Source organism: Lactuca saligna, chromosome 4 (assembly GCF_052625555.1).
Source record: "Lactuca saligna cultivar CGN05327 chromosome 4, ASM5262555v1, whole genome shotgun sequence".
Classification (NCBI taxonomy): Eukaryota; Viridiplantae; Streptophyta; class Magnoliopsida; order Asterales; family Asteraceae; genus Lactuca; species Lactuca saligna.
The window spans coordinates 338456806-338462760 of NC_136420.1; positions in this window are offsets into that span (position 1 = coordinate 338456806).

The following is a 5955-nucleotide window of genomic DNA, read 5'->3' on the forward strand; positions in this document are numbered from 1 at the left end:
CTTATTGAAGGTAAAAAGCTTCTACCTTGATGATTCCATGTTTTAGTTTGTAGTTTAGGGCTTATTTCATCATAAAAATGGTCCTTTAAAATGTTCTTGAGAGTACGAGCTACTCCAAAGGTTATAATACTAGATCCTAGTGTTTCTGATGTCCCTTGAGCATAAAAATGGAGTCTTGATGGATTAAGTTTAATCATGCAAGGATAGAAGGTGGTTTCATGAAGATAATGTGGTTTAATCAAAGATTTTGCCCAATAAGACATGAAAAAGCATAAAGTTGGCAACTTGATGGCTTAATACACTTTAATAAGCCTATATCTACAATTAAAAATTGGGTATTAACTGATTAATACCTTGGATTAAAGTTTTGGCCAACTGTAACGTGTGCCATGTATAAATTGGGGTACACTACGCGTACGCTTCTGAAGTCCTGATGATGTGCTGGTTGTGACTATGCCAGGCGTACTAGTTGGTACGATGAGCATACTCGTCAGAATGGGTCTTAGGCTTGTTTGGGCCATGTTTAGGATTTAGGGACTTTGGGCCCTTATTGGGCCGTAAGCTCTTATTTGATAGGCCTTTGGGGATTGGGCCTGTTTTGGACATAGATTATATTTTAGACTTCGTGGCTAGTATCATTTGGGCCTTGATGGGTTAGGCCAATAAGGCAAGGAGTAAGTAAAATTTTCCTTAATGGCCAGGATTTAGGGTTTGGACTCTCGGGCTAGATTATTGACCTAATTTCTAATTAGCGTTTCTTTACTTGTGATTTAGTATGGATTTATGGCTCAATAGCCTAATCATTTGTTTGATTGTTAATAGACTGAGTTGAGTTTGCTCCCTATACTCTAAGATGCTAGGATATGTTATGTGCTTAAGACTCCTATTGTATTTGTTATATGCATGTGTGCCAATTTTTTATATATATGTGGGGTGAAATAGAATCGAGGATAAATTGACCTGGTACATCCTTGTGCTGACATATTAGTTGAAATTGGGGTGAAATAGTCCTGGTACGCCTTGGCCCGATGCATGAGTTGAAATAGTCCCATGGGTGAAATAGAACCGACACAGCCTTGAGCTGGCATATATGTATGGTATGCGGTATTTTTGGAGGAACTCACTAAGGTTCGTGCTTACGGTTTTTAGTTTATATTTCAGGTGCTTCCGGATTGAAGGGGAGGAGCTCGGAATGATCACATCGCACATACCATATTGCTTAGTATTTTATTTGATTATGATGCATTTGGATGATTTTGACATAATCTAATTTTGTTATGATTTTATAAAAAAGTTTTGGATGATGGTTTTATTATTTTAAAAATTCAAATTTTTAGTCTTAAATTTTGGGACGTTACAACTACCCACTCACCGTAGGTTCTTTGCATTCTAACCATCTTAAACCAATATGATTTAGAAATTCCTTTGTCGATTCTGGCGTCTAAACAGACCCACGCGACCTCCATCTTCATCCACTTGCTACCGCCCCTTCCCTATTATCGGTAGTGATTGGAACCTAAAGTCCTTCCATAACCATCTGACATCACTATTGTGTGACACAACACCTCTGAATTATGACTCCATTGTTGACTAATCAAGCTAACATGTTCACTGATCTCCTAAGCGATACCCCGAAATTGTTTTCACCAATGAGCCATAATGAACATCCTGACCATCTAAATCCTGCTTTATAATACGAATCCCATTGATAACTCTAGGCATGAAAAAATTGCAGATAATAATCCTTGATAATATAAGCTAGGTGATCACAAGGGACTAGAATTCTTACATGGGAACTAGACTAAACCGAGCATAACGTCTCTACACCTACTTATATAAGCAGAAGCAATTAAAATTCATGAAAAAATACATACTTGCGAGGTCTTGAAGTCTTGGCTCTCCCCCCTAAAAAGTCACAGATGATGGGTTCTGATCCGCCCCAATCAATAATTGTGGGTAACATTCCCTTGGGTGACCAGTCTGATGACAACAATGACATAATTCTACCTACATGGTGCATTGTTGGCCAAGGTGGCCTTTCCACCCACACTTACCTCATTTTGACTTACAACACGCATGCTCATGGGTTCCTCCACCTTAGCACAAATTTCGTGGCCCCTCAGATCCATAACACCAAACATGACCACATTAAACTGCTCAGATGATGCTGGCAAAGTCGGATCATGATTCCGCTTTCTCTTTCCCAGACCAATCTCCCATCTCCAAGTCACCTCGACTATCCCATTAGTTTCATAAATGGTCATCATCATATCCTCTGACTTGGCGACTAATTTGTAAGTGACAAGATATAGCAATAGGTTTGATGTCCCCGAAAAAGTATAAGGCTCCACAAGCCTTGAGCTCCCAATGAGCATCCAACTGTCATGTTGAAATCTCGGCCCTGAAATCTCCAAGTCGATTATCCAAGAGTTCCATGATTCCTTCCTTGACGGTACTAAACATCACAAGAGTCCGCTCTGGAATACCGATGCTGATCTCCAACGAGATAGATTCTCACATCTGCTCATACATCGACTCGGCACCAGTACCTGGTCCTGAATCAGCTCCTTATCTGTGATTTCTCATCACCATACTAGAAAGAAACCGTACACATGATCAAAACATACCCAAAAATCCTCATTGATAGGCTTCCTAGCCTCTTTGTGACTATCCTCGATTCGAGTATAGATCTTATGCTTTCAGAAGCATGAACCGAATACTACCTTGTACACCTATCCATACTTTCCTCAAGAATCATCCCCAATCCTCTAGGTCACTTTCTCCAACTCGTACTCCAAGTACTCGCTAAACAGTGTATCCAAACCCACTAAAAACACTTCCTAGGTTCCCGACTTCCCCTTGCTATCAGTTTCTGAGGAGCTCCCGCTAATATCATCTAACTACATCATGAATATAATCACATCCCACAAAGCCTAGATAATACTTCAAATAACAAACTCAACCCTACAACGGTTCGACTCAAACTAGAGTTGCGCAATAGAGTCAATCCATCACAATATAGGATCAAATAGACGGTCGAATAAAAGACTCTACCCTAAGACCATAACCAAATGAGTAACATGAAATATGGCCAAATCAATCATTCTAGAGTTATATGATCCTAACCATATATAATTTTTTTAAATCATACACTTGACAATTACTTCTACCAATACAAATTCCAAAATCTAGCATATCTTCCGATCCCCCAGGCTACGAGGCATCACAAATCAAGCCAATCCATCCAACCATCTGAAAATCCATTCTACCATGAAATTCCATAAGCTCAACCAATCATGCATATAAAGGCATCTCTCCTAGCATGGAATCTTGAGCAGATCCTTATCCCTAATCTTGCATGTGATTCTCATAACATAAAATCATAACAATCGTGTATGGGTATTCTGGGAATCACTTACTTGAGCTCGGCTGATTGCACGTGCAACACCCTTTATGTTATTAGAAAATATATAAATAAAACTTTTATTTTATGAATAATCTACCAAACCTTCAATTTGAGTTCAAATATACCCTAGAGTATGCTCGAATCCCTCAAACCAAGGATTTGATACCAACTTGAAACATACCAACATTTAAGACCAAAAATTTCTTTTTATAAAAAATAAACTATCATCCCAAATGTGTCTATAAAACCTTATTAGGGAAAACATGCGATACTTGTGAAGACTCAAAACAAATATGATGCCACTTGCCAAGTTCTGAAGACCCTTTTTAGGAAGTAATGCGGATAACAAGCAAAACTATAAGCACATAATGACACAACATTTACGTGGTTCAATCAAGGTGACCAATGTCCACGGGCCGGAGGGGAGTATTCTTTATTTCAGAGTTCTCTAATAGAGGTTACAAGTACAATTCACTAGAGATTCACCCTACTCACTAAGGATACAAGATAAATGACAAGACAAATGACTCGACATGAAACCCTATTTTTATTTGAGGGATCAGACCTAAAACCCTAATGGGCTAAGCCAATTGGCCCATGAATGGTGACAACTAATCATATTCTGCTATGCATCATCCTCTAGAACATTTATCCATGTCATACAACCCATGAGCATCAACAACACACATGATGGACCACCTTGTGTCATAGTTGAGCATCATGATGTACAAGTGGTTCATCCTGAGCTCTAATGCTGCAACATGGTGTAATCCTTGAGAAATACCAACTTTTGATCATCCTTGAACAATCTTGAGCATCATTTAGGAATTTATATCATACTTGGTTCATCAAGGAGCAAGGTGGTATAACTTGCACCATGATGGCGCAACAAGTGTATGGATGGTGCAACAGGCTTCAAGTGTAGCACAATAACATCAAGATTGGACGAACACCACCACCTTGGTGCAACAGGAACATACATGTCACAACAAGGCCATGTATGGCGCAAGATCATACTCTATAGCTCAACAGGAGTACCCAATGGTGCAAGAGGAACCCCTCATGGCATAAGAGGAACTCCTCATGACGCAAGAGGGAGCATAATGGCGCAAGAAGGAATGCACTTGGCACAACAACATCCTTCTTGTCCCATCCCTTCAATATATGGTGAAAAAAAGTTCCCTTGTTTCTCGATATCACTCCAACGTTCTAAAAACCTCTTCCAGGTGCTCTAAACCCCTTCTGTTTGATCCATTCATTTGATACTTGATCTGTTCCTTTGTCAGATGATCCATTACTTTATAAGATGATTCATTCCTTTTTCACATGCTCTATGAACCCAAAGTGATCCATTGAGTTCTAAGTGCTCCAAAGGCTCCATGAACATCATCCTAATGATCGAGTTACATTTAATAATCTCCACCTTCACTTGAGCATGCTGTGAAATCCACCTCAACCAAGAACTTCCTCTCGCATCTTGCCATCAACCCCAAAGGTGCTTACCTCTTGCAGACATACACCATGTCCAAGAAAATCATGAAATTCTCTTTGGGCAACGACCTTGTCACCATGTTCTTCAGATTCAACTTTCTACCATACTTTTGAATGCATAACCTATCATAGGCCATGGTATGTTTCTCCACCTACATAAGAAGACTCTGAACAAGACCAACCACCAATGATCTTCTTATGTAAACCCCGTTTCTATATCGGATCGACTTTGGATTTCAAGGAGTCAAAGGCCTATTTTTTGGAAAAATTTAGGGTTCATGACATGACCATTGGAGTGTCGCGATGTGAGGAGTGATCAGTAAAGAGTTTGATTTAATCTGAGCCCATGACATAACCATTAAGAGATTACAATGTGAGGTGTGTTGTAGCCCAAGCCCACAAACTTTTAGGGTTTCCATCATATTTAAACCTAGTAAACTTCATTTTAGGGTTCCAAACCCACCTACTTCGTCCCTAAACACAGAAAAACCCTAACCCTAGCGTCTCCTTATGTTTCTAGAGCATTTGGTGGAATTTTCGAGGTTTGAAGAGGAAGAGATCATCGTGGAAGCATAGTTGTAGCTTGGAAGTTTCATTTACAACATTTAGCTACACTTTTGGGTCAATGTGAGTAATCAAGATTGATGCTTTATGTTTACTTGTTTCTAGATCTAAGGTTTTTAGCATATTTATCCAAGATTTTAAGCATTGGAGTGTTGGGAATCCATAAAGTTGGAAACTTTATTGGTCCTTAGGGTCCTGATATGCTTATATGTCATGAATTTGAAGTTTAGATGATGTTGGAGTTCATGCATGAGAATTGATCCTCTTTTTCTCCATGAATAACCCATTTTGATCTTATGTCCTGTATTAGACATACAAGACCTTAAAGCATCGATTTTTATGATCCTAGGAGTGTTTGGATCAAAATGGCATATAGATAGATCTCACGGCGTGAGGCAGATACATTTCACATCGGGAGGGTTGAAAGCCTCGATTATCTTGTGATGTAGTGGTTCATGACGTGGGCCATAGATGGTCACATCTTGAGGGCCTGC